Here is a 12999-nt window from a genome sequence, read left to right as displayed (position 1 = left end):
TGATGGAGGGTAGGGGATTCCCCTCACCCAGATTTCCTGGGCGTCAGTTGTCAGTTGCCCCATCTGGTTTAGCAGGGGTCCAACGTTGCCCTTGCTTTTCCTCCGGCTCCCCACATATCTTTCAGCATTGTACTGTCCTGCACAGTAACTGAATCTTCTCAACCTGAGAAGGAGCTAGGGAAGCATAAGTCTCCCACTTAAGAGACCATGAGATAAGAGATATACTGTGATTCATGTTCTGAGAGATGTTTCTCTAGTTGTTTTGCTGATGTCATCACTTTTATGCAGGCAAATGTGGTATAATGACTAGATCTCTCAGGTCTGATTTGTCTTAGACACTGAATAGATTCTCTGGAAAATTCCCTTACACTAAGACAGTTTTCTCGTCTGTAATATAGGGATGCTACTACTCATTTTCCTACTAAGAGGGAAGTACTGAGCTTGAATTAGTAAATGCTGTTTACAAAGTAGTCTGAACATGAAAATGATATGGGTGCGCTATGTATTTACTATTGATATCACAAGACATTTATAAATAAGTGAACACAATTTGTGACTGCAAAAAGCAATGATTTTTAATGTTAGCTTCTTCATTTGTGTGCTTGGTAACTGCATACACAAGATATGCAATACTGTGAGTCAGCATAACTAAAATTAGTACTGAGCTCTTTTTTCTTTTTGTGTTAACTTCTCAGTTCCTCAGTGACAGGTTTTACCCTACTGGACATATATTGCAAACAGTCCTGATTTTTCAGAGCTAGAAAAGCCTGATCAAATGAACAGGTTGCATTTCACTAAATTAATCCTTGCCTTTTTCCAAATAGTATTTTATGTAGTCCCCTAAATATAACGTTTAGGAATGCCAAACAACCAATAACTCAATCTAGAATGGTCTCATCTTAATTTTAAACTAGCTAATATAGGAAAAAATAAATAAAAGAGCTGAGGTTATAAGAAACTGGAAGTATAAAAAAACTAATTTTCAATCAAAGGTCATATATAAAAATGTAAAATAACTTTAATATAGCATTTATTTTGAACAGATAAAAGGATTTCATTGTATATAAAACACTTTCATTTTATAATTTTCAAGGCACAAATTGCATGGTAATATCTTCAAGAGCACATACCAGTGCAGTTTATCTTACTCAAATAATCGAGGTTGTTTCTCATGGAAAAATTGCTATTAAAGAGAATCCCTGATATGTCCTGAGGTCCTCTAAATTAATAGGTTGAAAAAGAAGTGGTTGCACAATATGTGTAATTCTGAAAGAAAACATCTTTCTTTTAGATAAAAAAACCAAAACACATTCATCCTATCCAAGTGATCATTATTTTGCTAATCTGAATCTTTTCATAGTTTACCTTTATTTCTATTTCTGGTTCTGTGTGTTTTGTTGTTTCCAGCTTTTCAACCAGAAGAGTATCCCCAAGGAAATTACTCTCAGCAGCTGAAAGGCGTGTCAGTAATTCATCCTCAAGCATTTTCAACTCAATTTTAAAATAATTTTGCTGCTTTGTGAGTTCAGGCTGAAATGAAAATGGCTAGTTTGCAAATCCATAAATCACTCCATGTTAATAGCAGAAATACGTGCCCTTTTTGCTTCAGATACCCCAATCTCTTAAAACTTCACTATAAATCTAGGCTTTAGTACTTATATTTGGATGAATATGAAAAGGTGGGAGAGGTATGAATTGTAACCTTTATCCTGAACTTAACTAAGGAGATTTAAATCAGAAAACTTAGCTAATTACTTCCTATGGATTCCATCCTAAAAAATGAAAGCTGAACATCCAGATTTACTTCTGACCGCTTCCTACCATAGTTCTGAAGGCACAGCCTACAAGTCATGCCAGCCTCTTGCAAGGAAAAGCTCATACAAACTATTAGTAGCTGAAAAGCAATGGAATGTCTGAGGCAGTAGCCCTTTGGTTAAAAGCGTTAGAGGCTGAGCAGAGCTTGCAAAAATTGTGGCCTAAAAATGCAGTGCCTTGATGATTTGCAAACAATCACGTCCCCCAAACTTTTCTCTCTATGGGCACCCATGTGGTATTCCTGATTCTGCCAATAGCTCTACAACTAGTTCAACAACTAGTTCTGTGACCTTGCTGACATCAGTCCCTGGTCTCCAGCTGTCCACTAGACAATGCCCTTTGAGGTAAGGATCATTTGCATTAACTTCTCAGGATGTAATTGCTACCTTCAGGCAGGCATTGTTCTTTACAATTTATGGTATCTCCCACCCCCAAACCTGCAGAACCTTATACTTGTAGACCAGCTGAGGAAAAATTGTTGGGGTCTTGGGAAAAGGATTGAGTGAGATCTGATCATGGATTCTGTTTTGGCATTTTCCAGGTCCAACTTCACACAATGTGCTCAACTGTCACAATACAGCGCTTTATCTTCTTTTCTGCTTTCATTATGTCTCAGATTTTTTCACATTTAAAATGAGACCATGTTCATGCTAAGTCTAAACCAAAGCTGTTATATTTACTTATTTATATTAATTTAGGAAGGGTAAGGCAAAGATGAAACTGGGACTAGCAACCCTGATCAAGGATAATAAGAAGTCCTTTTTTAAATACATAGGGGGTAAAAAGAAGGTTCTGAGTAATGTGGGGCCCCTGCAGGACACACTGGGAAGTCTGGTGGTCACACCAAACGTCAAAACTAATGTATTTAACAATTTCTTTTCCTCCATTTTTCTGAGCAGGGACCAGGTCATCCCCTCATCATGATCCCTGACGGTCCCAGGGGAGACGCAGCCAGGCCCAGGGTCAGAGTGGACTTAGTCAGGGACCTCCTGGTGCGACTGGACACATCCAAATCAGCAGGTCCTGACCATCTCCACCCCAGAGTGCTGAGAGAATTAGCAAGGTGCCAGAGGACTGGAAGAGGGCCAATGTGGTCCGTATTTTCAAAAAAGGGAGGAAGGAGGACCCAGGAAACTATAAGCCTGTTAGTCTTACCTTGGTCCTGGGGAAGCTCTTCAAGAAAATTATCCAGGAGCACATCTGTGAGGGACCAGCAGGAGAGTGTATGCTTAGGGGCAACCAACATGGGTTCACCTGTCAGGCCAACCTGGTGGCCTTCTATGATCAGGTCACTAAAGCCTTGGACGCAGGCATCACGGTGGAGATAGTCTTTCTGGACTTTAGAAAAGCCTTTGAAACTGTCTCTCATCCCATTCTCATTAAATAATTAGGCAACTGTGGTGTCGATCCCTAAATGGTCAGATGGGTCACCAATTGGCTGGGGGGCCACACCCAGAGAGCGGTGGTGGACGGGTCATTTTCGACTTGGAAGGATGTGGGCAGTGGGGTTCCGTAGGGCTCAATCCTCGGGTCTGCACTGTTCAACATTTTCATCAGTGACTTGGACGAGGGGATGAATAGCACCTTGTTCAAATTCCCAGATGACACTAAGATGTGGGGGGAGGTGGGCATGCTAGAGGGGAGGGACAAGCTGCAATTAGATCTGGACAGGTTACAGAGGTGGACAGATAAGAATAGGATGGATTTCAACACTGACAAGTGCACGGTACTGCGCCTGGGGAGGAAGAACCAGCAGCATACCTACAGGTTGGGGACCTCCCCTCTCACCAGCACAGAGGCAGAAAAGGATCTTGGAGTCATTACTGACTCAAAGATGAACATGGGCCCTCCAACGTGGGGATGCAGTCAGAAAGTCTAACCATACCTTGTCATGCATCCACAGATGCATCACGAGCAGGTCCAAGGAGGTGATCCTCCCCCCCATGCAACCTTGGTCAGGTCGCAGTTGGAGTACTACATCCAGTTCTGGGCGCTGCTCTTCGGGAGGGATGTGGATAACATCGAGAGGGTTCAGAGGAGGGCATTTGCATGATCGGGGGAAGCAGGGCGGGTCCTATGGGGATAGGCTACAGGATCTGAATCTGTTCAGCCTCCAAAAGAGGAAGCTGAGAGGGGATCTGGTGGCCATCTATAAACTGGCCAAGGGAAACTAGCAAGCAATGGTAGAGTCCTTGTTCCCCCCGAGCACTACCAGGAGTAACAAGGAACAACGGCCATAAGCTGTCAGACAGCAGATTCAGACTGGATATCAGGAGGCACTACTTCACAGTCAGGGTGGCTAGGATCTGGAACGAACTTCCAAGGGAAGTGGTCCTCACTCCTACCCTGGGGGTCTTTAAGAGAAGGCTAAATAAACACCTTCCTGGGGTCATCTTACCCCAGCATTCTTTCTTGCCATGGCAGGGGGTCGGACTTGATGATCTTCTCAGGTCCCTTCCAGTCCTGCTAACTATGAAACTATGAAACTTAAGACCAAAAAAAATTTGCTGTGTGTATCAATTCCATCACTAGAAACAAAGAAAAAAAGGACAAAGAACAAAGCCAAATCAACATCCAAACCTTTTGGCTAAAAACAAGCATAAGATATTCAGCCCAAACAAAACATTCACATGGCTGAAATTTAAGTACCGAATGCCATATCCATCTCAAACATAACTATAGTCTTACTGCTACCCTGCTCAGCTGGCAAAAAATCAGAGTCAAATTTATTCCAGGGGCAATGGTACCTCTCCATGTCCTCCCTCTGAGGAATGAAACCTGAGGTAAAATTTCCCAGTGTACCCATGTAACTTATGAACCCCAGTCCCAGTCTGAAAAAGGTGTAGACACATAGGACCTAAAGATATTCATTTAATCCTGATGTTTCCCCCACTGGCACTACTGTGACAGTCAGCATCTTCACAAACCCACAGAAGACAATAAACTATATTTGCCTAGCAATGTTGCCCATCTACCCCCCACCCCACTGCCACATCTAGTGTAGAATGCCCACAGTCTGGTTTTCACTGTTAGAAGAGGTTACTTTTCCTAGCATTTCAAACACCTTCAGAACCCCAGGGACACATCCAGACATGCTAGGGCATGCAGTCTGTAGCACCACAAATCACATGCAGTGAATGTTAAAACATGCTCTGTGCTACAAATTTGCAATGTGGGGCCGAAATTTCCTACCAAGAGTTTCTGGTAGCAACCCCCCACCCAGCAACTGAATTGGTGCAATGCATGCATAACAAGTGTGTGCTGACACAGAGGCCAGGTCATCTAGAGCAATGTTCTGGCTGTCAGCCAGGCCGCTGTGCTGCCTTACCTGTTCCCCTGCTGCTCCAGGCTGCCAGGTAAGGCTGCTGAAGCTAGCACTGATGCTGGCCCCAGCCTCCAGTTCTCTCTGGCTAAAGAACCAGCAGGAGCTGGGCAAGGGCAGTTTGCCCACTGACGGATCATTTGCCCCGCAATAAAGTGCACATTCGGGGCGTGCGCTGAGGCAGTTTGTGCCACTGCAAGCACATGTCCCTGCGTGTCTGGACAAAGCCCAGGAGTTCAGATCTGGAGTTTTGTTCTGATCAGTTATAGAGGCTATTTGTAAATGCAAATGTTTGGAGTTTGAATCCCACTAACATTTGGATCTAAGGCTTTGGTTCAGTTGCATCCATCTAATGAAAATTATTCAATATGGACACAAGGGACATGCACAAGAGTTATACAAATCAACTGATGAAAGCAAAAATGGTGGAAAGGCTGTATGGCTTGTGGTCCCTTCTGCAACTAGAAGCGTCATTCTAAAGTGCAAAAACTAATATAACAGATATGAGAGTAAGCAAACTCACATTAAGTGTTCTAAGTCTGGTCTTTCCATATGGACAACATGTGCCAGCAACTGATCTTCTAAAGCCTCTTGAATTACAGTGAAATTGATTAAAATGGTCTGCGTCTGGATATTTGGTTTGTAATAGGGTCTTGCAAACTTGGTGTGGAGGATCAGCTGAAATTTTGGGTGAAACTTACATCCCTTGTCTCCTACTCTTATGTATCTACAAAGGCAAACAAAAATACACAGTAGTAGGACATAACTGTACTTCTCAAATAAAATCCCATAAGTATGAGGAAAACAGTATGACAGTAAATGTAAAAGGGGTGCCTAGATGAGTTATACAAGTGAGAAAGAGATGATAGAGCCTACTGAACAGAAAGCACATGACTTCTGCCTTTAGTCGAATCAGAATTGCAACCAAAATAGTAGTAACAGTCTCTTTCTGAGTCTCAGCTCACCGTGAAATCCCTTCTTGAATCAAATGGTCCAGGGGTGTGAGAAATTAAAGATGTCTCCCCCACTTCCTTCCCCCAAGTTCCAAGTTGGCATGCAGGAGTGGATCAATAGTCAACATAAGAAGGATTTTGCTGGTAGATAAAGCATGGGTACTCACTGAGGAAGAATACTCATAATAAGAGCGAAGGTCAAGTGAGGAAAGTATGGTTGGCAAGAGAAAAAGAGGAGAAAGGATTAGTATTGGAATTTAGAGATTGTGATGACTGAACTTAGGTACATTTTGCGTCTTCATTTAACTATCTGATTAGGGATTTTTATATCTGTAATAATTTAAACTAAGCTTCAGGAGTAGGAAATTCAGTGCCGTGGCTCACTTACTACTTCCCTCAAATAGAAGTAAATAGTGGAGAAAGAGAATTAGAGGAATTCTGTGCTATTCCATTAATAGATTCCTCTCTAGCCTAGACTGTAGGTAAGTACTGTGCTGTGGCAAGCTTCTTGGGGTTAAGTGCTTTGGAGAGATTAGATAAACCAGGTAATATAACAGGCTAGAATGAAGGATTTCTATGTTCACACATAATCTGGGCAATAGCAGCTGTGACTAACAGAGATGGGGCATTTTCAGTCCCTTGGAGGGACATGGCATGGAAAGCAGAATCTCTGGGAGCTGCAGAAAGGCAGGTGAACGAGGAAGAAGAGGAGGTGATTCAGTATTACAATGCGGAAGTGGGGGAAACAATACCAGAATAAATGGCTGAGTACAAGACCTGAATTGAAAGGCATGCAGTTTCCCTTGACAAAATATTTAAAATAAAATGAATAAATCACAGAAGAAGCAGATTGGAGAAAAGGATCCCATCCACCTACATCTCTTAGGGAAAGAGAACCAGCAGTAGAATTCTTTTTCTTAAATGTTAATCATTTATGTCCCATAATGAGAGCACCTCCAGGCGAGTGTGGCTGTGTCACATGTGGCACTGCAGACCTGTATGGGGTGCCACATACTGCACATTCAGGTGTTTCCTGTGCTGCTACCTTGCAGCTCAGTGGGGGGGTTTTGACCCCTGGATCTTCAAAAACACCTGCGCAGAAAAAAAAAGCAGGGCAGGACACATGGGGATACTGCATGCTACCAAAACTGGATCCTAGCCTGCTGGAGCTACACTCCAGCTGTTGGCCAGGCTCCAAGCTGGAGGAGCAATGTGGCTGCAGCTTCCCCAACACCCAGGATAGGCTTCTGGGGCCAGCAACTGTGCTGGCCCCAGCTTTCCCTACTCCACCCAGGGTAACCTGCCACGTGCCGAACCAAACATCCGTGTTTGTCTGGATGTGGCCCTCTGGTATAGCAGGGGAATGAGGAAAATTCCACACTGGGATATCCTGTGACAGTGTGATAAATAATACCATCCTTCTGAGTCCTACAACAGACATGGGTGATAGAGTAAAGATCAAAGAGATAAAGCCAGGGAAAATGGAAGTCTGTTCTATAATGGGTCTGAGGGATGTGACACTTAATAGCGACAGGTGTAAGTGGCTGGGAAAAGACACAGCTGGGTCCAACAGATCAGAGGCCTTGCAAGATTAGAGATTAGTCAAGACTTTCCACAGATGTAGGAGGAGACTTTTGGTTGGAAGATACATTAAACAAATCTAAAATATAATGGAGAGACAACTGATAGAATAAATAGATAGTAAAAAGAGATACCTTCCTTAATTGAGCATTTGCCTTCCAAGAGCAGGTCAAGTACAGGATCAATGGTCTCCTCCAAGTTCCCTATCAAAACAGGATGTCCAGCAAGAACTGCTTCCTGTATAATATTAATGTACCTGTAAAAATCCAAATTGTCATTGGTCCATTTAAATTTGATGCTGCTGTACTAGCACAAGTGTCAAAGGCCATGTTAAATTACTGGATACTTTGATAGATATAAAGTGAGAAAATATTTTATTTATGTTTTTAATGCTTCCTGAAATCCAGAGAAAACAACATGACACAACAGCATAGAACTAGCTACTGCATCTCTTCAACAGCTAAACAAATGTTTTTATTCCTACTAATATTGGTAGCTGCCAACTAGCGCTTACCCTTTTTGACTCAAATGGATGACTTTCAAATCTGAGCCATATCTGCTTTTTATCCATTTGATCCCCTGGAGCTGGGGGTCAATCAATAGAGGCCAGCATTCACAGTTTGTAAGAATAGTGGCATTTTGTGTGGACATGGTATCACCAGGCAAGCCTTCATTGTTCCATTTAGCAATTGTCGTATCATCCGTCAGCATGGAGACTGGATCAAGACCTTCCGTCATTGGAATGAGGACCTAAAATAATAAAGGTTAACTTTTAAATTCCTAGTTTCAAAAGCTTGTGTGTCACAGTATCTCCTCACATGTATTTGTGAAGAACGATCAACATCCACAGGAAAAAATCATTGCACTTCACTTTTTGTGAAAAAAATGTGTTTTTTTATTTTAAACATTCAAAAGCCAGGGAATCGATAAACTAAGATTCTCATAGAAGACATAACCCTGCAAAGTTGAAAAAACAGGAAACATTTTGTCCCTCTGTGGAATGTTCATAGGAATACAGGATATAGATCACTGAATCCAGGCTCCTGCTGTCAGAGGCATCCACATCATAAAGTCCTTTTCATAAGCATTCTTTGAAGTAATTTGGAATTTAGCATGGACTGAAGGGTGGAACTGGGTTCACTGTATATTAATCATTTATATCTAGCAGTATAGCCAGTATCCTGTGGGCCAAATTCTACTCTCAGCTACAAATCTATAGGAAATCCTTTGTTTTCAGAGAAGTTATTGATGTCTTGGGCTATTCTAATTCATATCAGAACATAGGTGAATATGCAAAAATTACAAGAAAACTCTTTACTTCCAATATTACCTAACTTCTGAGTGTTTGAAATTATAGTCTTAACATTACATTGTATTTTATTTCTGTTTTTTGCCCTATGTTAGCACTAGCTTGCTCTAATAACCAGGCAGCATAAGGGAATCTTTGGTAGTACTGAACTACTGCTGTGATCCTTTCACATGCCATATAACATCCTCTGGTGTTGGGCTGGGGGAGAGGAAAGGTAGCTGGGAAAGCAGAGGCCTATTTTATTTATGCTACACCATATACTTATTTTTTTATACTATATGATTAGTTGTTAAAATAGCCCTTTGGCAGCTGGCATAATAACTTAGAGCAGCCTTCAGGCTGCTCAAACTGTTCAGACTGTTTTAATTTATTCTAATGACTGGCCTGGGACTCAGACAGCCCTAGGAGAAGGAAAGGCTAAAAGCTCTTAAGAGACAACTTTTTGGTCCTTTGTCCCCCTGAGCTTCACTGAGCAATCTTTTTGACCAAAGCTCATGATTCACAAGACTCTAATCACTGAGCTGATTCCTCTGAGTGATGCCATATTTGCATACAAAGAAGCTGATGTAGCTTCTATATGGAATTTACTTTCTTTGTAACTAATTAGAAGACTAGCCCTAAGTCAAAACTCACTACCTGGGAAGTTTCATCTTGGAATATGCAGATAAGGTTCTTTGGGTAAATCTGAGATCTTTTATTAGACCAACTCATATAGTTGGAAAAATTCATCTAAGCAGGCTTTTGGCGCAAACACCCTTTGCTTGCTAAGGAGAATTTTTCCAACTATTTGAGTTGGTCTAATAAAAGATATCAGATTTACCCAAAGAACCTTGTGTGCCTATTTCCTTAGACCAATATGTTTACAACCTACACCCTGACTCTTGGAATATGCAGTTTTTTAAAGTTGTAAATGTGCAAAGATATATAATTGGTGGGTTGGGTTTTTTTTCAACTAAAAATACCTTTTCTTCTATCCTTGCATGAATAAACAATGAATGAAAAAAAATGGATTTTAAGTCATGCTTACCAAAGACTTCATATTTCAACTAAGAGCAAGCCCGAAAAAAAATCAGATGAAAAGAATTTCTTATTCATAGAAAGTTATGAGCATGTGAAAACAGCAGGTTGAGGTGCAAGTCTCAAGGTAACCCTAACTATAATATTCACTACCAGTCAAATGCTATAACCAAGTACTAAATCTTTCTTTGTGATGCACTGGTGAACAAGGGAGGGGAGACAATAGAGTAATAAAAAGCTGTTTCCTCATGCAAACAGCATGGCATGCCACTCACCAGAATATTAGAAGATGGACCTGGCTACAAAACATTTCCCCTAAATGTATAAGAGGGTAGGGCATGGTGGCCCCTATGTCTATGGGTTAATCAGCATGTCTAGTTCTAACCAGATAATGAACATGGTTCAAAGATGCAGCTTTACCCAGTGTTAAATTTTGTTCTTGTTCAGGAATGCATTTTGCCAATTTGTCATTTCCAAATATGCCATCCTATCCAATGAGGTATTTGCTAAAAAAACAACAAAACAACTAATCTATGCTGTAAGTCAACAGGTCAGAAAGAAAATAGGGCAGGTGCTGAATTTTTCTGATGTACTGTCAATCTTTAGAAGAAAGAAGCTTGTATATTTTAATGAGCAGCCATCATTGCAAGTCCTGACTTACCTTTTGGCATTTCAGATAAGGCAACCACACATTTTGAACTAGTTCATGCCAATAAGTTTTTTGAAAATGAGCCAGCATCAGAAATGAAAGTTGCAGTTAGCAGCACATCTCTTACATTATCATGAACAAGAGGGTTTTCTCTTGTTCATGATATTGAGCTACAGACTGGGCCCATCTAACATTTTCTGACTAGAGTACAAGGATTAAAAAGCATATAAAATTCATCTATTTTTAAAAAATAAATTGCAAAAAGCAAGTAGTTATTGCTGTGGTTTTGTCTTGTGTTACTCAGATTTGCCAGAAGCAAGAGAAATAATGTGGACATTGCACAGCAAATCCAAAGCAGGTATTTTGCACAAAATATTCTGTCTTCAAATTCATGCTCCTACTGTGGAGAAAGACAAAATCTAGTCAATATCATCCTCTTCTATAGTCACAAAGGAGTAGCCATTTGTGACAGGATCCAGAGTTTCTGCACAGGTGTATTACCTTAGTCATGGGTTTGAATGACTGTGAGAACTGCTAATGTCTTTGAAAAATAACTAAATCACTAGTTCAATTTCAATTCAGGCTGGAGATGGTATTGAAAATGGCTGCTTGGTGATTTATAAGAAATGAATGTTCAGCAGGCAGATTTCCAGAGTATAGCTAGCACCAATTGGAGACTGAATGGGCACCAAGTAGCAATTAGACTCTCCTGCCCTAGGGTAAGACTATTTGTGTGGGGGCTCAGGAACAAGAGTGGATGGGCAAGAGATGCCATTCACTATATTAAGACATGATTTTCCTCCAGTAAAAACAATATTAGATTTGCCATGACATCCAACTGGCTGAAGATTTTGCCCGCATTCCTTTTCTTGTAGCTAGAGAACTTCAGCTTATGAGGTGGTTCATTCAATATTTTATCTCAGGAATTAGAGGAGAGAATGCCAGTACTATTTATAATATAAGTGATAATTTTCAGGGTGAAACTATGTTTAACAATAGATTAAGGTGGCAAGGATCCATTTACATACTACTTGCTCTTGAGGAATTTTGTGAACCCTCTTTACGCAACACTCATTGCTACTCATTGCAGCAGTAGCTTTAGCATAATAACAATTGCATTATTTCATTGAAAACAATGAGAGTATTTTCTCAGCAAAAATTAAGATGCAAAATAGTCAATCTACCTGCTTAGCATGAACTGCAGTCAAACTATTCAAATTAACATAGGCCACCTAATAGCCACAGCTTTGGGTTATTATTAAGCTTGGATGAATTTGACCAGTTAAGTATGAATGATAGCTTCAATTTCCTATAACAGAGCTGCCCAGTTTCTTCAGAGAACTGGTACTTTGGAAGGTGCCTGGTGGAGGGCTTTCCGTTAAAATTCACATTATCATCTTCATATAGTGAATGACTCAACTTTTCTTTCCTTTTATCGCTACCTTCTCCTTTAGATTTTTTCTCCATTATGCTCCTCCTTCCCCCGCAACATGGTCATCCTTTTCATCTCTATATGGATGCTATTCCAGAGCTTGTCAACCACAGCAGGCAGTCTTGGTAGAACCAAACAATGTGATATATTAGACAGAAGAAAATATTATCATCAGATGCTCCAGAATAACCATTTATTGGTGTACTTAAAAAATACTATCTTATTTTATTTATATGGCTTCATTTTGGAAGCATGAGTTCCTTGCTAAAATATGCAATACTTTCAACTTGGCCATTAACATTTTAAATTCATTCATCTTACTTCTTTAAACAGAGATAATAGGCCTTTCCCACTACACTCCATCTATCGGTCAATAAATCCTTTCTATTGATTCTGTAAATACCATAACTATAAACACCATTTTATAGTTTAAGTTCTACTAGCCACACTCAACCATATGACTTTACTTCATAATAAATGGATCTTAATTTTTGCTGTCCACTACAGATCTGGGCAACAAAATCAGCTCAAAAGCACTGGTTAGAACACCATAACACCTATAATGCCAGTGAGCCATCACAAGAGAATTCCCAGTCCCAGATGAATCTTAAGATAGAGTAAAATATCTCAAAATATATATAAAGGATTACATCAATGATAGATGAATGATAATGAAAAATCCATCAGTGAAAATTGATTCCCTTGAGCCAACTTGGATCAACAGACAATATGGATTTTTTGATAATTCCGGGCTTTGCCATTATGTATTCTCTCATGTAATACCCACTGCACATCTCAGAGAGATAATTAGAGAATTATCATATTACTTAACTAAGTACTGCAAATTCTATTATACTCTATGTAACCCAACTCAGGGCAGTATCATTAGCATTGTTTAATTGTTGCAAATACAGTCATTGC

The 12999-nt window shown here is 40.4% G+C and overlaps 1 pseudogene; it reads right to left on the bottom strand.

Moving 5' to 3' along the window:
- LOC109322484 overlaps positions 1 to 12999 on the bottom strand; it is a 281987-nt pseudogene that overhangs the window by 35571 nt on the left and 233417 nt on the right.

Source organism: Crocodylus porosus, unplaced genomic scaffold, assembly GCF_001723895.1.
Source record: "Crocodylus porosus isolate Cpor-Errol unplaced genomic scaffold, CroPor_comp1, whole genome shotgun sequence".
Taxonomy (NCBI): Eukaryota; Metazoa; Chordata; order Crocodylia; family Crocodylidae; genus Crocodylus; species Crocodylus porosus.
The sequence above is the reverse complement of the archived record's forward strand: the minus strand, read 5'-3'. Positions and strand labels throughout refer to the sequence as shown.